We start from the raw sequence: 24,809 nt of genomic DNA, 5'->3' as shown, positions 1-24,809 counted from the left end.
GTTAACAAATCGCTCACCAATGCAGAGTGAACAAGGACAGCCACTTTATGTGACACCGTGAATCATGATGACGCGCTATCGATTTATGACAGGCGCTAAGCACCTTTGTAAAATAGAAATCACGACTTGTAATTTAGATACGTCAAATGTTACGTAAAGAATAACGAAAATTAGAATGTATATAAAAAAATATTAATCCGCAACTTGTGCCCTCATATCAACAAAAGAACAAAACTAAATTCATTTTTATCAGCATCAGCTACCATTTCAATCAAATAGTATTAAATAAAATATCATGCTGTGTAAGTGTTGAATACATAAAACGGCAATTGTATGTATCGGTGAATGCGGGGAACGGGCACTCGGGTTGAAATACTCCCAGTTGCGGTACGGTGTGAGCGCCATGCCATGGTAGGAATAAGGTGGCGCGGGCCGCGGCGAGGGCGAGCGCGGTCGATGAGCCCAACGTAGAGGGCAGCACGGAGCTGCTGCGAGGTGTGGGGAGACGCTCCCTCGACCCCGCGTCCGCTACACCGCCCCGTTTGCTTGCGCATACTGTATAGCCGCGCCGCGCGCTCACTAATGCGTCATATCGCTAAGCAAGTTGACGTGTGTTTGTACGATCCGCGAAGACAGTTCGCGCGCGCCATGTGAACTTGTGTTGACTTATGTATAATTATAAAAACGTAATTCGTGGTCTCAAAATGCTTTCCTCATTTTTGATTTTTAAAATATGGACAGTGAATTTGTTGCATATGCGCAAAGAGTGGTTCTCGAGGTTGACGCACGTGTTCAGCTTTCGCTCCTGAAATCGAGTAAGTTTCGAGATGGCTTATTTTAAAGTGTGACTCGTTACTGACGTCGGCCGATTTGCGAGATAGTTTGGGGCGCATTATTTTAGCTACGCCCGGCGGGCCCCGGCGCCGGCCGCCCGGAATGCGGCCTCCGCCCCGCCGCGCGTTGCCGGCGCCGAGAGCACCGCGCGTAGCGTAATAAATAAAGGCGGGGCACCGCTGCGTGCGCGCGCACCCTCCCGCGCCCTCCTCGCCCTCGGGTCATTGACTCGGGCTCGGCCACCGCCGCTACAACCGTAGCAGTCGACGCTGCTGAAGACAACAATTCTAAAAAGCGGTAGTACCATGCTCTTGGCCTCGGAACTCTGTAGGGCCTCAATATTTCCAATGTCAATGCCGTTAGTTACGCGTCGCCACAGCGGAAGTGCTACACCCTGCATGCGTGACTCGTGAGACGCCTCGGCGAAGACATCACTCAGTTAAGTACCTGCTATATTGCAGAAGGGATATTGACCTCAATGATCACACCTGGTGCTGTTAATACGGCTCTCTTCAATTTGGGACCACAGTAAGTACTCGAAAAACTTCATTAAGACGGGTCGTTTATTTTTTATTTTATTTTAGTTGTATACTTATCATCATTCACTTGTATTTTGATACAACATTTGGTCATTTTTTTTTTTAAATGCTGGACGTGCCAAATTTAATACTAAATGGCTAGCGTGCTTAGTTGATTATCTAAATAAGTATTTTCACATACTGACTATTACATCTATAGTTTTTGATCGACTTATATTTTGAATTGTTATCATGAAGGCCAGCAAAATCCGTTATATTTTATAACACGGCATACTCCTCTTCGTGAAACTAAAAATAAAGCGTGAACTTCCCGGTTGAATGGCGTCGTCGGCGCGACGAGCGCGGGGAGTGGCAGGCAGCCATTGCCCTCACCCGGTTTGTTTACAAGTCAGAACTCGGGAGTGGCGCGCTGCTAACTGTACCCTGAGTACCAGTGATAGGGTGTACAATTGCAACATTGGGGAGCGAGCGTGGCTTGCGCGAGCGCCATCTGCGCGCGCTTTATTAAAATAAACTGCCACCGACAGATAGAGTCCCTTTATAAAAACGAGCTACTCGATCGCCAGGTGTCATGCGACCCTCGGTTGCGATGAAGATGCGTCTAGTGTTAGGTCAGTTATTGGCAGGGAATAATAAGCTCGGAAACCCGTTTTAGTGCCAACGACACTACGATGCACCATGAGAACGTTACCTTAACTTAGCGTAGTTTCTTGCAGTTTGTCCACGTGTATCGCGTCTGCACCTGCTAGCACGCTCACCTTAAAATTCGTATTGTGTTTCATTGTGAGTTTTCATGATTTTACTTTCGATATGATTTATTCATTTGGTTGTGCAGTGTGACAATTACTTATATTAAAAAAAAAGTAAAATCGTATCAGATGACTAAAGTAAATATTAAAAATTAACAGTTTTGCTATTATGACATACGATTAACCATAATCTTAAAAAAAATAATCTGCCTGCGTCGGGGGCGTGACACATTGGTGGCGTTCTGCTTCTGCGTCGGCTTGCCGGGCGGCGAGGGCAACAAGTTGCGGCTCGGTCGGTAAAAAATTGCGCGCGCACGTCCGGGCGACGCATGTTTTGTCTTCTTCACTCTCGAGAGAAGCCAAACGCACGGAGCGATAAATTTTATATTGTGATGTACGCTTCGCCGGCTTAATGCAATTATAGCTTGCGGCCGCACTTTTCACCCATTGATGACCCTTCTACTTGCGCTTTCAATAAATAGAACAAGTTGAGCTTTCTCACTCTGATTAAATAAATAGTACCGATGTAAAGTGATTTCATACTTTAAAAGTGATGAGAATTCAGAAATGCGGATAGTAGTAAACTAAACAGTATAAACGTGTAAGTGAGGTTATTATCGAGCTACGTTAATATGCGGTTCACAATATGAGTAGATCGTGTGAAGTGGAGTGTAACTGAACCACAGCCGCGCTGACACACGCAACGTTCGGCATGCGAAGAAAGCTCATCTCGCGCGCTACTGACTCGGAATATAACTTACTAGATGGCGCGCATTTTTTGTCGATTTTAGTAGAAGGATTAAAAGGCACACCTGTTAAATACCTTGCTCATGATAAATCTGAATTTTAATACATATTCATAATGAAATTAATGTGTTTACATTTTACATATTTGTTGTAAGAAATAAGAACCATATTGAGATCTTTTATTCTTGATAATAATTGTATGTAACAGTATCGACTACTGTTGCATAAATTTGTAAAAGCAGTCTCGTCGAATTAAATTTTAAACAGTTTTTGAAAACTTCCGCAGTAATTGAGTCAAACTTCAATTAATGTTAATTGTAAGTAATAATTGTTATTATTTGACTATCAATGCCAAGCTGATAAACTCACCCCTGGTGGCGGTTGCGGACGATTACGTAAATGACTGTTACACATTTCGAACTTTTTTAAATACATTCTATTGTAAAATTTGCGTTATCACAGTATATTATATGATATAGCTCTCATGGTCAGCGCGTACTGGGAACTTGAGTTTGACGTTACGTGACATGATATCGAATGCCCGCATTTGAATACTTAAATAAGTTTTGTATGCAGATCTTCACGTGAACGTTAGGCATAGTTGCTCTTCCTTTACAACGCTGTCGAGAATAACCGAATATTAAATAATGTGAATTGACGCCGGTACAGACAGACTCATTGCTTAAAACTATTGTATTTAGAATAATTAGAAGTATATAATATGAAATAAATTAATTAAGTAAGATAATTTAGTCATTTTCATTTAAAATATTTATGATTAATGTTAATGTATGCAAAGTCTCAAAAAACCGGACGAAGAATCACGCAAGTCGTGTCGCGTGACGTTCCGTTACACCAAGTAGAGCGTCTCAGCACGCAATTAACATAGCTGACGTGACCGCGAAACCGAATGCAACGAGTCCACTGTCGTCCACTCATCCAGATAACGGTTATTTATCCTCTTGTAACCATCAAAACTACTTAACCGCCAAAATTGTAATCACATTCAATAATATCTTATGTTTTGAAATTATCTGCCACAGCTTACACATAATACTATTTTATATAAATTCTAATTATAGTTTTCAGTGGAAGTATGTATCCGTTTTTAGCTCAAAACATATCGTAATCGAATATGAATTGAAACGGAAAATACAAAAATGTTCTCGTCGCCCTGATTTGACTTTGTAAAAAGTTTTTTTCAAAAGTAAACTGTATGCCATAAGCTAGCAAGCCACTACCTGAGTTGGGATTCCTTTACAAAAGTCATCCCAAGTTATCACAAAAAGTTCGAAATTACGCAATAGGTTTTTCTTCCCTTTTTTACTTACACGTATTGCTGAATGGTAGAGTGCGATGAACAATCAATAGGCATTCTAGGGGAAAAAAAGATCCAAAAAAAATTTAGAAATCGAAACAAGGGTCGTTTTTGTTATGTGGGGTTCGATATTCGAAATTATTAATATTGTTTTCGGGTCGCCAGTTGCAACATTACATTTTCTTTTGTAGAAAAACATATTAAATGTATATAATCTTAACGTGTTTCATAAAAAAATACGTTAATTATTTTAATCCAAACAGACGATGTAGTCTTTTCGCTAGTTATTTCCCTTGACTTTTATCAGTTTTGAAAGAATGCGTGGCAAACGCAAAGCTGCGCAAGAGTGTGTTAATATTCGGGATTTTTATCAAAAATTTAAATTTTGCGCGGTGCATAAAAAATAATTAAGAAAATAAAATAACCACATATAGGGCGTTTCCTATTTGTAGGTAAAGATAGCATTGTTAAAGTGTAAACCTTGTTTGTAGATGTAGCAGCCACATGCCAGTTACCGCGAGGAACATGGTGAAAACGGAAATAGAGAAACTGTCAGATGCAACAAGCGCTGGCGAATGCACGCGTAATTTACAATGAAGGTAAGGTATTCATATACTATTTTTCTAGTAAAATCATATGGTTAGTGAAATAAAAGAAATTAAATAAATAGCAATCATCATTTGTTAAGATTTCTTTGCAATGATAATTTGAACCGTCAGTGTGTACGGTAGGTACTAATATTTTGAATCTAAATTGAATTTTATAAAACATTCAAACGATACAAAATATTTCATACAGTCAATGTAAATGTTAGAAAGATTGTGAAAATCGAATAACAACAATTGTAAAAGCCGACGGATCTGTTTATAATTTTTGGAAAGTTGCCAGAACAATTCCTTCAATAACTGCGTACAATCGACCACATGGCAACCGGATAACCTCCTTGAACCAGTTATGTTTTTTTTTTATACTTTTAAATCGTAAATCTTAGCCATACATAACAATATTTTGTCTAAACCAGAAAAAAAAACGGCTGATAATAGAACACAGCCTCGTCACTCCGCTTTCGAGATGTGCAAAAAATAGTATTATACACCTGCCTTTAGAAATCGATTGCACGTGTCCAGTTGAACGAAAATATCTAACGTCAATAATAAATGATTCTTAGCAGTTGAACGTTAAAAGTACTAAAGCCTTGGAAAATCCGGACAACCTATTAAATATTCGATATAAAATCAATAGCGGACTCGGACAATATGCGCCGTATATACCAACGTATTACCAAGTAACGGATTGAAGCTGTACGTATGGATTTGTTTGGTACAATCATTGGGAATATTCTTATGTACTACAGATAAAAGCGAGACGCAGTACGAGTGCTTTATACGATAACAACCGAATGACGTATGTGTGTTGGACATACGACGTAAAACGTTTAAGCTTTCGAAATGTAAATTTTTTGCTTACCTTATTATCGCCTTATTTATCCATTATTTACACATTGTTTATCTTTATAAACTATACAATAATCATATCATAAATAAATGCATATTTTCTGGTAAATATTCTTTAACATTTTTAAAGCGAGTTTACAGAATGTATTATGAATATTGACAATATTAAGTCGAAATTAATTTTAATGTTAATTAAAATAATTTTATGCAAATTAAAAAGATACACATGAGTTTTTATATAATATTAGTAATAATTAAGATGCATTTGCTAGATTTCCTATTCTAAATATTCATTAATGTTATACTCGTATTTAATGCAATTGGTTACTTGTATATAAATCTATAAAGGTTTATTTTTATCTGTATTTATATTACATATAAACAGTACAAGATATGATTTTTTGATAAGATTGATAAACAGCTTACTTGTATTATTATTTATCTTCATACTGTTTATAAATTTATTTATTTTTAATAAAATAAACTAAACAGAATGAAAACACAAGTCAACAACGAATTGTAAACAGTTTTAAATTAAATTTTAGGTATCACGATACAGTACGGCGGTCATACAGCTGACAACGAAGGTGAACGCGTTTGTTTTACTTATTTATAGATAAAAACACTGCAATAACAATGTCGATTGGAACAACACGCTGAATTTTATTTTTTTAATTCATTTAAATGTATCTCTTGTCATTGTTAAGTCACTCCGACTCATTAATATTCATATGCAATCTAAAATCCTGATATTGAAAAGTGTAGCGATATACACGAGTTATACACGACATTTTGCTCGTAATCGGATGTATTAAGTTTCGCAAAAGACGCACTGGGACTTGAATGGCGTCGGTTGTAAATGATGGCGAAAAAACAAGTGCCGTTGAACCCACGGCGAATGCACCGCGGCCGTTAGCTTATCCGAGGTCAGGACGGATCGCCGATGAATAAGCATGCCACTCGAAATATGCATAAAAAATCAGCTGATTGTCTGCGCTGTTAATGACGTGGTCTGTTTATCCTCTTTCTAAATTACTTTTCGTTTTATCGCTCCTCATTCACTTAATTTCATTCGTTGTGTGATTGATTATATTATCTCATAATCATATAATCAAATAATTACGGCGATAGTATTAGTAGTCATAAATGGCGCTTAAACATCGTTTAATGTTTTAAATCAATATATAAATACGTACACAAAATGATTACGTCATCGTTATTAACCTATAATCCGATTATAGGTGATCCTTAGTTGTGCATTGATGTACACGGAAATGAACAAACAAGTATTTGATATACATTCGGAAATATCATTTCCAACGTGATATTAAAAAGGTAAATTAATTAAATAGTGAAGCTCCGTTATTGGTCCGCAGCAACGAATAGCAACCGTTCTGATCGCGCATGTGCGTTTCGATCGATTTCTGAATGTGGGAAGCTTTCCTTTGTGCGCGTCAACTCCTACCATGTAGTTTCCAACAGCATGCGGGAGCGATACGACGCTTTTCAGTTCAAGCATTCCATTGACAAGTTGCTTTCAATTAATCTTGTATACTAAACTTATTAATGTTTTGAGCGCGTTGTGGAGCACGGTGTCTTGTTTTTTGTTTGAACATGATGTCTTGATTTTTTTTTAGTTATTCGACTATAAAAAAAAATGTCAAAATTTACTTCTATATTGGGATCAACAAATACGAACATGAATGAAAAGCGAAAAAAAATTAATAATTTCTAAAAATTATGAGTTAATAAATGTTACTTTATCCGATAATTACACATTGAAATATACTGAATGAAATTATAGAATATAATAGAACTAATTTTAGTGCATCACGATTCACGATAAATTTTCATTGAAATGTAGCGCTTGTGTATAGGCCGGAGGTCAAGGTTTCTGATTGATATTCGTAACAAACTTGATTCAATATTTTGATTTTATAAAGTAACATAAATGCACATAATTTACCTCGATATTAAATTTTATTTAAATTATTGAATACATAAATTGAATATAGAAAAATAGCAATATGAGAATACTTATTTACTACAAAATAAATTATGTAGACTATAAGAAAGATCGTGACAAATGTTACATCGTTTTTCATAAATTAAAAATATCATATAAATAACAATGAATAGATACACTACTTAGATTATGAAATTAAATTTTATTTAAGATATGTTAACAGAATAAATACGTAATTTTGAATATTGTGCAGTATTTATCTTCTGTCTTTAATTTGCGTTGTGTTATATAAAAGAACAATATTGATAAAACGAAGCATCTTAGATTTTATAAATAAAGCTTGTATAATATATTTTTTATATGTTATTAATAATTGATCTGCTAAAGAATTACAAAACAGATCAGTTTTTGTTTTATGAAAAATATTTTTTAAATAAAGAAAATAATTTTAATATTCATATTCATATTAACATTAAATGTAAAAAAAACAACGCGAATCCGTTTAAAGCCGGTTTCGTATTATTATTTAATGGATTGCTTTTATATATCCTTATAATCGAAACTATATAAAGGAGAATAAACTGAATCCTTCAAAATATTTCTTCTTTTATGTCTGCAGGTAAATAATAATGCGAGGAAGGACAAGTGAACTAATTAGGCGCTGTAATTAGCCTCGGACCTGATTGGTAAGTTTTATTATATTCTCTTTATCATAATTGCCTGTAGTTACACTAGTTTTTATAAGCTGCCATTGCAAAATGCGAATTGTCTTATATATTATTGTATATAAAATTTGTGCGACTGAAAATGCCCTGAACTATGCTGTGCGTCTTAGCAATTATAGTTGTATGTGTTTAAATTAGGGTATTTTTAAAATTGGAATCAAAGAATATTTTTCTATTGTTACAGATTATACAAATCAACACGTTTCATTCATCCCGCCTCGTCTGACGTAACCGTCTTGTGAAAAAGTTAGAACAATGAAAACAAACAAACATAACAGGTAAATACGGGTTTCTTTTACTACTTTGTAATTATGGTATATCGTTATTTAGACTAAATTATAATTATAAATGCGTGGTGATGTTTATTGCTAAGCGAATTATCAATATGCTCGTGCGATTTTTGAATATAACATTATTTCTTAATTCCATTGGATAAATATGAAACAAACTATTGGTAGTATTGTTTTCACTATCCAAACCTATCCAGTTGAATTATTTATTTATATACTGTTACGGTGAGCCTTGCGATCGCTACGTACTTAACTATTGTCACGGTGTGTCGGAAATAACATTAATGGGCATTACGTTAAGGGTATTCGAACGGTTTGAATGGAATTAAAACATTTTGACAGCATCCTGTACGGCGTGGCGCTGACATTTGCCATCATCGTTAAGAAGACGTCTTGATCCATCAATGCCAAGAAGATAGTTGCCAAGGTAGGTCAAATAGCTGTATATGGGAGAAATATATTCTGATTTATATAATAAATCTTGGCATATATTTCACCTCAATTTATTTTTTTTGTTACATTTATTTTCATAAACTGTTGCCAGCGAGTTGTTTCATACAAGCTTATGCGATTTTCCTTATTTAAAATCAGTCGGTTGGGGACACTGTGCCTTAACTTTAAATTATATTCAATTTATGTTTATACATTTTACATTTAAAAAATGTAATATTAAATCATACATGTATGAATATTGATGTATGATGTTAATAAAATATATGAAACGCTCTGTTTTTGTTGCTTGTGTTATGTAATATTTTAATTCAATATATGTATATAACAATATTGGATTTAATATTTATATTGTTTAAAATATATTGACAGGAGTTCTACATTTGCTAATCAGTATATTTATAAAAAAAAAACTTTTCCCATTTATTTTAAATATTTTTTGTTCAATATATACTATAATATATAAATGTGTCAAAAGGTGATAGTTTTGGTCACTTCATTTTGTATATGTTACCAAAAATATAATAAACAAATACTTTTTTATAATAGGTATGTTTAATAATTCTTAAAATGCTGATCAAGAAGAGTTTACACTCATGGTTAGTAGTTAAATTAACTAATTTGTAACATTGATTGATTCTGGTGTGTCAAAAACATGCGCAGGCGCATATGAATTGGCAAATATTCGATATTCAGATAGAAAATATATTCCCGTGTTGAATATATTATGCCAGCACAATTGAACCGATCATATATTAATTAAGATTTTGTTATGTTATATTATTGCCAGTGTTTAATATTATTTAAATACAATTGCCAAAAAAGGAAAAAGTTTAATCAATTTTGTATGTGTACTACTTTAGGTCGTGATGATCTACTAAAATATCTAAGTATTCATTGAACGGCAAATTTACACCGATGCATCATTCGATAATTGACAAAGACTGCGATAGGCTCTTTTCTACTTCTAATTAAATAAAATTTAAATTTACATTAATTTTCATATAAAAATACAATCAAAATATATATACCTGGATTTGAAAAAATATATACCTATACTTATATTTTCTTAGAATTAATTACCAAATAAAATTCGAAAAATATCAAAGAAATTATGTATATCAATAAAATATTCATATCTTAAAAAATTTGAAGTCTCACTTGTATTTAAATTATATAACAATGTTATGTGAATTAAAACCAAAATTAATCGAAAAATAATTCCGGGCTGATATTAGAGATTTTTATCATAAAAAAAAGGTTTTGGCGCTTACACACAGTACAGTGCAGTTAGTACACTAGTACTAACATATATCTGTCTCTGTCTAAAGTAATCGCTATAATTTTATACAGATAAAAGAATTGAATTGCTAGCAATAGCTTGCAGCTCGAGTTGAAGCCGCAAGGAAGAATCAAATAATAATAGCTCCAGTAAAGCTATTTAAAAATACAGTCATAATTTCTTATTATGTAAGAAATTCTAGGACGTCAATATTTTTTAAAATAATAAAAATACAATAAATAAAAACTAATAGTTCTTATTTTTTATTCAATTAATATTTTAAAGTACAGGCTTCTTATTTTAAACTTGCATTGTTAACAGCTAGTTATAACTTGCGAAGTTTCATCGTCATTCCTTTGAAGTTCTTAATTGAATTAAAGTTATAAACAAAAAGTAAATAGGTGAAATATTTAAAGAAAAACGTAGTTTTTTCTCTTAATTAAAAACGGTTTGTTTATGAATTCGTTTTTTAAATGTAGTCGATATTAGACTTTTTTTAAATTTGGAATCTGCATTCGGAGTAGATGGAAAGGCAACGGCTACATGAAATAAGGTCCAATTTATTGGAATTTTTTCATAATGGCGAAACCAGTACATTATTTTTAGTCGCATACAAAACGGAGGTTATCTCATTCGGCCTTATTTTTTGGCGTAAATGTTTCTCTGTAATTTTGTCGTTTGTTAGCGGATTTTAATAATTCTTATTTTTATTAAATAGATTTAAATATAGCTCGTTGCGAGTGATCCGAATTATCTTCTAAGAAAAACTAGATTCAATTTTTGTGTTTAATAAATATTGAATTATTTTGTTTAGAGTGGATACAATTATAGAGACTAGCTTTGTCTTTCTCTTTTTAAAATTGACTTTAAAAAAATGTACATTATAAGTTACATTCAGTAAAAAGACGATAGGGATGAAGATATATAATATATAACGCTGATTTGACGATGTGACTATGAAATAATTATTAAAATATACGAATCGAATTACTTTAATAATACAAAAGTATGTCCAACTGTCCTTTTATCGGATTTTATATAATTTTATATATTCGAAGTTTTATATAAATTAATTGATGAATTTTGCGTGAATCTAAAAGTCTGTTAAACTAACTTTTCACAATGAGATAAAGCACGGATATCAATAACGTTTCAAAGTCTTGAATATAATATACATATACATATACAAGTGCAAGCATTTATTTTTAGTTATATAATAATTAATAATTGTAATTGTATTGTATATTGTATAATAATTAATTATTGTATACCCTGGGATTGAATACAAATAGAAAAATCAATCCGGAAATATCCCATTGCTGGAAAGTCTAGGAAAATTCTGAAATGGTAGGCACACTTGAGAAATTGTCAAAGTTTATTTGACCATGCGGCCCCAATGTTGCTTGGTGGCAGTTTTCCATCCGACTAAAACAGGTTTCTTTAGAATGTACACCTTCACTGGACACGAAGTGAATTACAACGAATTTGCGTTGCTTGCCTGAATTTGAATCCGCAATCGTCAAGAGCACACCTTTATGTTCTTATAATATAATATACAGAGTAGATTAGACTTAATGTACACATACAGAATCTCGTTTAAAACTGATAGATATGTAATTCGAAGTCGATAAGTTTATCTAAATAATAACTAATTACGTAATAGCTTATCATTATTCTCTGATATTAAAGTCATTATATCAAAGAGAATTGTTTTACACTGGCTTAATAATTATAACATATAAGCAATTAAAGATTGATTATTTAATTATTTATTTAACTTAACAATGTATTTCGGACATTGCTATCAATATCAAACGTATAGATAAATAATTACAAGTACAGTTTAAATAGTTGGTATTATTGTTTATGTTAAATAGTGTCGATCGAAAGAGGTCGGATTAACGAGGTCTAGTGCAATGACGCCTGGGACTTCACAAAATATAATTCCTATATTATTATTAAAAATATATATTGTATGTGTAATATGATATGAAAAAGAATGTTCCCACTGAGTTTCTTTCGCTGGTTCTTCCCAGGTCTGATGTTAAATTTCGAATAGGTGATAGATTTTTTGACAATTAATAATAATAAGCACTCAATAATAAACACTTCCATTTTGAATAAAGATTTTTGATTTTGATATATATATATATATATATATATATATATATATATATATATATATATATGTATTCCTATTCGTATATATTGTTTGATAGTTGTAAAAAAAAGGTAATAAATTACTGAGAAAATTCGACTGACATAAATTGTTGGTTCTTTACTTTTTTTGAACAGAAAATGTAACTTAACATCGTTTAATTAACCGTTGTTATGAATCAAAGAAATTTTTAATAAAGAAATTTTCAGCATTTTTATTTATTTGGTAATAAACGTGACATTTATAATAGTCGAGTTATACATAAAAATAATAAATAAAATGCATCATGCCTCAATGAAAGCTTGAGTTCAGTGGCGTAGCTAGGTGAGGAAGGGCCCCGGTGCATAGACAAAGAATCGGGCCCTCAACCCCTCCTTTCCCATCCCTCTTTAACTAATAATTATCCTTTAAAATTATAGATACCAAATAAGAAATCTTGTGCGCAGGGTCGTGATTTTCTAGCTACAGAAGCTTAAGGTTTAGTTTAAATGGCCCCCTGAACTCTGGGGCCCTGGTGCACTGCACCTCTTGGCTCTACGATAGCTACGCCACTGCTTGAGTTAATCGGTCGTTTCAATAATAAATAAAAATAGTCTGTGAAGAATATTCGACGCTGACTATGTAATAATAATGTTGAAAATATAATAATTAATATACATATTTAAATAAAACACAACGCACCAGAAGTTTATTCTAGAAATACATAGGCGGCATAGGCCAATTCTTTTTAAATAAATTAAGTTCTTTTTGCGTATAATCCATATACAAAATAAAAAAAAGAAGTTCAAATTTTTCTTCAAACATAAAGTTGACTAATCTTCGAAACAAAAAAGTTTTTGTTAAATGGAAACGCGTTCATAAATACCTAATGAAGTTTTGGGGTGACAAAAAATATAAAAATAAGTAATTCCGAATTGAACCTTTTTGGAGTACTTAAAAAAAAACTAAATGCATTGCATGTTCCGAGTTTATATTGCTATTGTTCTAATATGTAGGTATGTGTTAGTTTTAAAAATGTGCCCGTCACGTGACGCCCGGCAGATGTGAAACATCGATTGTGTTTAAAGAAAACCTATTAATAATAATTATTATAAAGTAAAATGTATAAACAATTTAGTGTTGTTATTAACTTAAATGATTTTTTAATATATAAATGTATGTTTACCTATAGTATGAGCATCTATCGAGACATGACGGCAAAAGATAATTGTTTATGCGTTTGACGTCATTACATATAAATCGTAACCCCACAGATATTGATATAAAAAAGTGAAATTAATTTCAAGAATTGTTTTTTTTTTTAATTATGCAATATAAATCGAACTGAACTGAAGAATTATTTAAATATACTTTTTTTACACTGGTAACATCTATATATTAGGTAAGACGGCTACTTGAAATCAATAATTGTCATTATTTATTTGTCACTAAAGATACTTTAAAAAAAATATTTGTTAGTCTTATACATGCATAAATATTATAAATAGTATTATAAAAGATAACATATAAAGTAAATATATTAATAATATGAGTAGGAAACTAGTGAAAAGAATTGAAAAACCAAACACGCAATTCTCTGTTACCGTACTCACTTGTATCTTATGTATTTTTTATATAAACGTGTATGAAAGCGAAAGTTATTGACCAAATTGTAAAACATTGGTAATTGTGATCTAATAAAAACGTTTAAAATACATAAATAATAATTCTTGGAATCAAATAATTTCAACTATACTTATTGGACGGAAACAGAACCACAAAATGACCGTTATTCTAAGCTTCATAAATACGTGACTATGTAACTGTATACATAAAGTATGACCATAAATAATGTCTACAAATATAACACAAAAATATGTAACGCAGAAATTGAAAATTTCATTCTAAGTATCTGTAATACGAATTTACAAATAGATCTATCCCACTTCGCTATAATCACTACATATAAAACTAAGTCCACCAGCCAGGTCTGTCTGTCTGTATGTTGGTGATAAACTCTCAAATTACTGAACGGATTTTCATGCGGTTTTCACTAATAGGCAAAGGGAGTCATAAGGAAGGTTTAGGTATAAAATTTATATAATATAATAATATTGCTAAACATGTTTATGAAAAGGCAACAAAAAGTACAAATAAAAGGCAAAAATAAAAAAAAAAACCTATGACCACCCGTACGAAGTCCGGACGGGCTGCTAGTTATATTAAATTTATATGTTTGTCTTATTTTAAATATGTATAATGTATATGTTATGGCGGCGGAAATGTATACATGCTCAAATATATTGAGAAACGAATTTAAAAATATCATCAATGATCAAGTGCAACGAATATCGCGCTGATCTTTAACAGAGATAACGCTTATATAAGTACGATTATATAAATGACTAGCCGCCCATGCGACTTGGCACGGGTAAAATTAAGATAATAGAATTTAAATGATAAGATATAAACAAACATTCAATCTAGCGAACGCTTTTTTTCATGTTTTTTTCAATTGGCTTTTATGTCACAAGTATGGTCCGTATGACAAAAAGCCTTAAAAAAGTGATTTATTTTTTTGGAACAGTAGACACTTAATTAATTTGATAAGTATTTATACATTTTGACAAATAAATTGATCTCAACTTAATTATATTATGTCATATACATATATAGATACGTTCTTAAAATATTATTTTTTTTCTCGAATACTTACATAGCAATTTTCACTTAAAAAGAATAAACTATATCCACAAATTTACGTGCATATTCATACTATACATTATATAGATTAGTAATTCAGTAATTTACTCCTGAAACAATGAACTATCGTATTAATGAAATGTAAGTTTGATATCTATCAGTAATGATACAAACTAACAAAAGTAACCATATTTTAATATTAAGCAATTTGATTGGCTAATTGAGGAAAGAAAGTAAATAAAAAATATAACTATTAAGTTAGTTCGAGCATCCGACTCAGAGCGCAAGCTGTACAAATATTAATGAAATTCATAATAAATAAGGCTATAGAAATATAATACGATTTGTTGTTTACAAACAAAGTTGTAATGGGGTCTGTCGATATGGTTTGTGATACTGAACATGAACTAGTAACAATTAAATATCTATTATGTAGCCTATAAATGTACGTAAACATTTGATAAAATACCTACGCATCGTATAGTCATATTATCAATTAACACATATTAAATTTATCATTCACTAAAATGAGTCATTGGCATGAATGTACTATGCACTAATAGTACGAGCATTGCAGTGTACGCAAAATTGCGTTGAATGTATTTTCGTTCAATATGAGGCAAGCGATTAAAGGCGTGGCAATGCTCTCGTGCGTGGGCGGATTGATCAGAATTTAATCCGGCTTTACCAAATGTAGTCATGATATAGACCATAAATACTCGCAATGTTTAAATGTATTTGCAGTCATTATCTAATTATAATTAAGCTTTCAATTCTAATATTTCGAACTCCATCACTAATATTAGTTTATAATGATTGTTTCTCGTAGTTGTTAATACGAATTATATAAATCTAACATTGTGTTTAATGAATTAATTATTATTTACGTTGCTGTACCCCTTTGGCCCTAGGAGTGACGTATTACTTTGTTATTATTAAATAATGTAACCAATAAATATCAAAAACAAGAAATTATAAAATCATAGATTATTACTTTTATTAGTGTAGGTTAAACGTCTTGTGTTTTAGTTTTTATATGAATAAAATATAGTATCAAGGATTAATGAGTGCGAGCGGTTTCATAACGTAATGGACGATGTGACAACGCCCGAGACAACTGCTGCCGACGGTTGCTCTTTGCCTCGTGAAAGACTCGGGTAGTGAGATGTCCAAGTACATCAAAAATTCTCACTACCTTGTCTTTCATGAGGATCGAGCATATTCCTTCGTTTACAAATTATGAAGAACATGAAATTTGCCTTTATATATTTATACAATTGTTTATTTTATAACACCAAACGATCAGTCATATTATTGTATTTATAATGTTATCTTAAGAAAACAATTCAGAATACACATATATTTCATAGTTGCATTACGGTTTATGCATTTGTTCTTAAATATAGTAGAGGTATTATTATTTTAGTATTACATTAAGGCTTTGTCTAATCGATATTGATTTTTGTTAGGCCTGATGTTATTATACGTTAGTCGTAGATCGCCGAGGTGTACTAGTCTGGAATATTAAATCGTAGCACTTTATTTCTTGAAGACGCCTTGTCTTTTAATAATAGGAATACTAATAAAGCTTTATATTAGCTATCTTATAATTTAACGTATGAATATCGAAATAATAATATAACATTCTCAGCTGAAACCTCGTAACGAATATTAAGATCTGTAATGGCGTGAATGAATTTGATAAGACAGTGTTTATAATTTAATTCTAAAGGCTAATTACAAATAAGTGTAATTATTGTAATAAACGAATAAAATATAAAAATATTCGTATCGAAATACGTCAATAGCGTACGTTTACATGTTGATTTTCAACGAAATGTTTATATATTTTTATTTTATTTTATTACACAATGCTTTTTATCGCCGTAGTTGATAATTGGGGACTCTCGTTAAAGTCATGTTGTGCGTAGGCGCTCAGTACGTATAATCAGTAATTTTTATCAAATTACTCGTCTTCCTTTTAACACTGCGTGTCGGATTACCGAAATGAACTGCGTAATATGAAAGTTACTTTCTACCTGAAGGGAGATGTTTGATAATCAATAAACATAGCGAGCCTGTAACGATTAAATTACATATAAAAAATACAAGCACAAACATTATAAATGACAGGTTTTTTTAAGTATCATGTGTTACAAAATCAACAGGTAACAAGCACCATTAAAAACTAAACATAATAATTATGATTGGTTCGATCTATAAATTTGCTTTAAGGTAGTTGCTAGTAGCTTTAACCTCCTCTTATAAATGCCAAATCTATGATCGAAAGGGGTAAAGCCTTTTTTAACAAATTATCCGTCATATATCTTTTATAAGTAAGACTGTAAATGTTTCTCGAATTGGTTTTACGCAACTAATTCTACGCAACTATTCATGGCTTAAAACCCTCTAAAAAACAGTTATTTTCTTGTTAAATGAAATAATAATTAATAGAATATATTAGAACCAACAATATATTTTGATTAGAAAGTACTTTTCAAATTTATTATAATACTACCTAACGGTTGTAAAATAAAACCAAACATTACGGACTTATAAAGTTTTGATGTTTAACATTTCTTTTAAACAATCGGGCCCTCGATGCTCATAAGTTGAGTATGAATGAAAAATGAATATTCACACTCTTTGCTAGTCAGTTAGGCTATTAGTAACGAATCTGTATTTAAATATATTTGTTTTATATGATAGAGGACATTGTCATTAATTTTTAAAGATATTTTTATTGAACTATTAGTATATTCAGTATGTACATGTATTCATATTTTTGTAATAATGTATTGATTATGCTTCTGATAGTTGTGCATATCTGCGCAAAGCATATTTCGTTAAAAATTCTGTTAATGCAGCTTTACAAAACAAGACTTGGCAACTTTTGTGTTGTCAAGTAGCGTTGGTGACAATGTAATTTGTACAATTTATAAATTAAATTAAACCAATGTAGTGTAATTTTTGATGTTCTGATGAATTGCGAACACAGAATTTGCTGACTGTATGAGTGAAAACGCACAATATCAGTTACACACACATGCTTGAATTATGTGCAAACGTAGTGTATTCACTGTTTGCTTATTTTAGTGAAACATACATATTCTTCATTTTGTTTTAACATGAGAAAAATGTAGGTTCACGAATATTGCTATTTACTTAAATGATTATTTGTGTAATAAAGAACGTTTAAGAACTCAAGCTAAAATGTTATTAAATTAGTAAAGGCTATTTGTTAAACTTAGCACGCACTAGTTGTGTAAACATTGTAGGATGTACGAGTATGTATGAGTATACGCTTGTTCAACAGGGCGTTATTACATAAGCGATTTGTAAAATTGTATAGATTAAAATATTCTTTAGTAGCTTTCTAAAAACAATATCTTGCTTCTATTACTCACATTTACCATATGCATGAGGTGTGCATATGGTGCATTGAAGGGCACGTAGGGCCTGCGACTTTTATATCAGATGACTGTAAAGAATTTGAGTTTTCTATTCAAACGTGAATAGGTTCCACAGTTAAGTATATATTACGAAATAATTATATCATATTTTAAATATTATTGCTTTAATTTATAAAATACAAATGCGTAAAATGATTAAAGAAATGAAAAAATGTGTATGCTGGGTTGTTTTCTTTTAGTAATTAAGCTAAGATGCAAATATAAATGCCTTATTTAAAATCGATATTATGTTTGTATTTTTATACAAGCTTTTATTTGATATCACCACTTATCGAGTGAGGTTTGTCTTAAAATTATTATTAAATTTGATTTAATATTACGAAAATTTGCAAAAACAAACTTCGTGCTAGTTGCACTGTAATGCTATATATATATTGTAATTTGTTAAAAAATGCCTCGAAATAAAAGCTTGTTGTTTTTTATTTTGTGCATCATATTATGTACAATCATTATAAATAAAATGTTTTATTTTTTTTGTGTGTGTGTTAAATTATTGTGTGTATAATTTTAATATATGTACGTTTGTAGATATTGCTATAATTTTCTAGTGTATTAACGCTATTTAATTATTGGAAATAATAGAATATTTATTCGCATAATAAAGTATTATGGTCTGTATCAGTAATTCATAATCGTAAAATAAATGAAAAATCAAAAAGAGTGCCATGTGTTGTTAGGTGTTATTCGTTAAAAAATATAAAAACTGTCTAAGTAATGAATATGTGGGTCTTGAATCATACCGATATACGAAATGGAGGAGAAAAAAAAGGGTTAACAGTATAACAACCGATAAGAAATAGTTTATGAAAAATAAATATGTATTTTATTAATAGTTATACATATAATACATATTAATATTAATAATAGGACTACAGACAAAAAATTCAGTGTCAGTTATAAAAAGTAGGCAAATAATATTTGGGTGACTGTTAGTATTTTGAATAATTAGCATAAAAAATATATAACATTAGTGGTAAGGAAGCTTTAAGTAGAAAAATTGTACTTTTCGAAAATGCGATTCAAAGTAAATCCTTTAAATCTCATTTCCCAAAACTACAGTTTTGGCGCTTGTGCTGTTCTTCCTTTCATCTAACGTTATGTAATACTTGTTTGTTGACTTAGCCTTCCTTGAGAATATTCGCCCTGGTCGAAATTCAGAAAGGTATCAACTTAAAATCAAGATATATTTAACACCTATAATATAGTTTACAGAGCTTTATTTTCTTTATTTTCTCACATTTAAGAATTTCTCTCAACATTACGTCTTTACAAAGCTGGATTTACGTCGGTTTGGTGTTTAACTGGTTAATTGAATTCCCTTAACATGACATTAAGTTCAGTTCACTTCGAAACGGAACACTTTGAACCACAACGGTTCAACTTCAAACAATTAGTAGTTTGAAACTAGTCAACAAGTCAACTGAACCGTTTGTGCAGGAATCGGTAGGAAATGAGGTTGGAAGCTAAGTTTGCCAGTCGTAATATCTCTTGGTGTCATGGAGGGAGGTGCTTTAAGTAGGACGATGCTACCGTAAAAAGGCGTATTCGCGGAAACCACCTCGTAGTGTTCAAGTGCTCGGACCAAATTTCATCAGCGCACCTATTATTTATTAAGCTTATGCTAGCTCAAAGTGTTTAAGCATTTTGTTGAAAAGATGGACGAAGCAGTTTTTTTTTAATATAATATACTTAATTGCAAATCATTTTATTAATAAAATTCTAAACAAACGTATCGACTTGCTACGAAGATACTACCGTAAAAAGGCGTATTCGCGGAAACTACCTCGTAGTGTTCAAGTGCACAGAATTTCATCACCTATTTTCAAAATAGCTTAGCTCAAAGTGTTTAAACATTTTATTGAAAAGTCGGACGAAGCATTTTTTTTAATATAATATACTTAATTGCAAACCATTTTATTAGTTATTAAAAATTCTAAACAAACGTATCGCCTTGCCACAAAAAACTATGGAATGTGATCGTGATTTTTAGAAATTACCAATGTTAAAAGATAGTAGTCAATAATCGTCGATTTGAGCAACGCCTCTTCTGAAATAAAAAAAAATCGAATGCGCCAACAACGAGTTTTAGGTTTTTTATTAAGTAAAATAAATAATATTGTAAAACCTTACCTATATTGGCGCAGATATTTTTATTGCTGCGTTTTTAAGTGATTACCTTGATTTTTATGCAGGATATATAAATTGAATTGAAAATGATTAGTGTGTTACGTATTTCAATTAGTACAAAAATAAACTATCAGCCTCCTCGGGAGCTTGAAATTCTAATTTGATGCTAACTTAATATAATTATTTGAATTTTCGAAAATACACAAATAAAACAATTCATATATGTATATATACTATAGTATCGTATTATGGAAGGTAGTAAATTAGAAGATATGAAACTATTTAAGATATAGGTGTATTATTATGAATGCTTATATACTTTCTAGTTTGAGTAAATAGATTTTTTTAACATCTAAACAATTATATAACGATTAATTTTATCTTATACAAAACAAAATTCTTAATCAATTAAATCTGAGTTTATTGAGTTGTAATTTTAAATCCAAATAAAGAAACAAAATAAATAATAATTTCCTAATCAGTTTAAAAATCATTAATTGTTACTAAAACAAGTCTAGTTATTTTAAATTTTGTAGTTTTAAGTATTACTGATTTCGTCTAGGTATAATGGGAACTTTATTTCCCTATTGTGAAGCTAATCTAAACAATCAAACAAATAAACAAAAAAAGACAAACTATTTGTTTACATACAATGCGTACAGGAGATTTATATAAAAGTTGTACATAAACGAAGCAAACGGAGTAAATTATAGTTTTTTCTTGTGTACTTATAGGTAGAAGAAGGCGTTCATCACATGTTACATTTGACAATATATTAGATATGTGTATTTATGTAAAATAGATTTTTTTCCTCAAGAATATAAGTAATTCGTATTAAAGTGTTATTTTCCTTGTTATGTAATCGTTATGTACTGAGTTGTTTTTATATTAAACGCGTGTATAAAGAAATACATTATACTATACAATATTAAATGATTTCCAAAAAGAAATAGGTACTCATACAAAACATGTCAGTTGGAGTATATTTTCAGAAAGTAAAATTTCTCATTGAATTTCGGTCAATGTAATCTGTTAAGAAAAAAAAAAACAAATGCCTACTTACAATTGTTAATGATTTAAAAAAAGAACTTTATGTTGTACTATACGTAGGACACAATACTATGGAGAAGTATTCACTTCTTAATTAAATCGCGGCATTTGGTAGTGCGAAATATTACTATCAATAAACTTACGGTCGAAATGTTTGTACACAAACGTGTTTCTATGTATAATTTTCCCTTTGTTAAGTAGTGGTGTAGAGTTACGCTGCGTAATATCCGCAGTTACGAGTTAGTCATAAGTTTTAATTAGACGTTAAAATTAGTTAACACAGCTAATCATCTTAAATATTCAATAAAACGATAAGAATACATATTTTTTAAAACTACATAATTATAATCTATTAATAATAATTATCCCCACAAAATTGAAAGCAAGTTAATTTCAGTAAGAAATAATTATAAAATATTGTTTTATTTTAAATTTACACAATAACTAATTGTATTTTTATATTAGTAAAAAAATACTAAATCTCTGCTATGTAAGTAACTTTTGTTAGGGAAATGAATGTTATTTTAAAATAAAAAAAAAGATGCGAGCAAATGCTCTCACTCGCACAATTTTCTCGATCATATAATATCTCTCTTGCTAATCTATCTTAATAATATATGTTGTAACTGCAATTTATTATTTTTTACCACAAGTATTTTATATTGATGCTAAAAAATGAAATGAGTTTGAAACTCATTCAAAAATTTTAATTTTTAATAAAAAATCATGATAAAATAAGTCGTAAAGCAGAGACTTCACTCAAGAACAACCTAATGTAGTTAGAATGTTACCCTATGCGCGCGCATCATAAAATTTCACTCTTAAAAATGTTTGATAACGCGTCTTAAGTAATAACTTCAAATTATGGAGTGCGCGCGTGAGAAGCTCTAATTCTTTCAAAATTTGTTTTTAGTTACATGTAAATAATTTGTTATATATTATAAAATTAAGTAGATATTAAATGAGCCCTAGAAACTACAAAACACGAAGACAAAACAAGAAGTATTACCAAAAGTAATAGATATTTTAAATAAAACCTCTTTAATTAATGTGCTTCCAAAACATAATTATTGCACTTCATATATATTAGTTTATTCTATACATTCCCATTTACATTTCCGATGAATTGAAACACCAGGTCCGTTCCATCAGGAGCGTCGATCATAATCGGCTTAATATATGCAGTATATGTACGCATAGATACTAAACGCATTGTTCTAAGCTCTGGAATGGATAAAGGCTTGATTATATCAACAGTAAGCCTTGTGCACAATGTAAATAAGCTTTGCGTTTTGTGACACCCTCCATGTTCACCATTGTTTACGAGGGTTGCGTTCATTGGTGTCATGTGAATATTAAAAGTTGAGCGATCAATTTAGAACGACAAAAATAAAAACAAATTATATCTCTTAAGACAAAAATATGGTTCATTTAACTTGAATTGCTTGCTAGGTACAGAATTTTTTGTTGTTTGTTCAGCAGAAAATAAAACGTACTTACTAATATTTAGCATGTTAGATATTTTCCAATTTATTCATATTAAAATAATGATTAAATTATCATTTTTTGATGTATAATAATAAATATGCCTTTATGGGAAGAGTTTTTATTCCTTTATGTTTTTTTTATATTCGACGTATTGTCATCTATCAACTTAATAAAATGTCTGATTGACATACAACTGCCTAGATCTTTTAGATCTAGTATGAATATTGAAATTTTGCACAGACATTGTTACTGGAATGTAGGTAAGATTATATCAATATTCATCTCTGGAGAGGTCAGAGGGTAAATTGGGATGAAAAAGTAAGAAAATTCTACATTTCTGATGTTATAAATATGATAACGGTATTTAGTTAATTTATGTTAATGGTTTAAAGCGAGCTGTTGAAGCTTTTTTGAAGATTCATCACCAAGATGGATCTATTCGTAATTTTTGAATTTTTTTGTTTATCGAAATCGCTGTTTTCGCGGCGCATGCAATTATTTTACTAATGCTGAGAAATTGGGGATAGGTTACGCAGATAGTATGTCGCGGCGGTATAAAATGAAATATGGATAATTTGGAGGATTCCTAAATAATATTTCGTACGGAACATCCCGGGTACACGACGAGATTTTTGTAATAATAAAAATAAATACATACAATTATTAAACATATATTAAAAGTAAGTTTATCTTTCCTCAAACTTAAACAAAATCTCATACAAGATGGACACGTAACATTAGTCCCACCCAGCTTCTATTGAGAAGAATATTGCGATGTTTGTATTTTCATATTTTCAATATAATCAATGCACAATAGTATTAAAAATTTCAAGGCTCTTACTTGTTATATCGAATTAAAATTTAACCTTTTATAGTAACATATTTCTTAAAATAGCTGATTTTATCATAATTACGTATTTTATCGTACGCTTTTAACATTAATGTTACAGGATTTATTAATAAATTTAAAATGTGATACTTTATGTACATATGTGTAGTGTTTTCAGGCATCGGGATTGAATGTGGTCTTGTCATCAAAGTCGGTTTGTCATAGGTCATAACGTAGCTATCACAGCCAGCTTTGATGAGCAAGAACGCGTTTACAGCTCCTTTGTGCACCGAGCTCCGTGGTTTTGACTTTTTACAACGCTTCTATTATTTCCAAGCGAATAGTACTCTGGCCTAGCCTGTCAAAGCGGCAGTGAAATGTCTTACCGTCTCATATCACAGCCACTTTGATGTGGTCGGTTTATGGAGACCTTTAAACGTGACAAGAACCTAACGAGAGGAACGTTGTATGGGTCTCGTCTGTGGCCCATTCGTAAAAATGGTTGTGCAATGGTACATAATTCATATCACAGCCATTTTTGACGAGTTGGGCTGCGTGACAACTCATCTACTCACACTCTTAGCTGCGGCCGGTGACGTACGAGTGTCGCTCTCAAAGTGGTTGTGATGTGTTTCCTATTCATATCAC

At 31.0% G+C, this 24,809-nt stretch overlaps 1 long non-coding RNA gene across 1 annotated transcript; it reads left to right on the top strand.

Moving 5' to 3' along the window:
* Positions 1–553: 553 nt before the first annotated feature.
* LOC124543054 lies at positions 554–9,048 on the top strand. The gene is made up of 5 exons (XR_006967426.1): positions 554–815; positions 4,679–4,786; positions 8,227–8,293; positions 8,517–8,610; positions 8,965–9,048. It is a non-coding gene; the product is annotated as an uncharacterized LOC124543054 (long non-coding RNA).
* Positions 9,049–24,809: the final 15,761 nt, after the last annotated feature.

This window comes from Vanessa cardui, chromosome Z, assembly GCF_905220365.1.
Source record: "Vanessa cardui chromosome Z, ilVanCard2.1, whole genome shotgun sequence".
In the NCBI taxonomy this organism is placed as follows: domain Eukaryota; kingdom Metazoa; phylum Arthropoda; class Insecta; order Lepidoptera; family Nymphalidae; genus Vanessa; species Vanessa cardui.
Note: the sequence above shows the minus strand (reverse complement) of the source record. Positions and strands in the feature narration are given on the sequence as shown.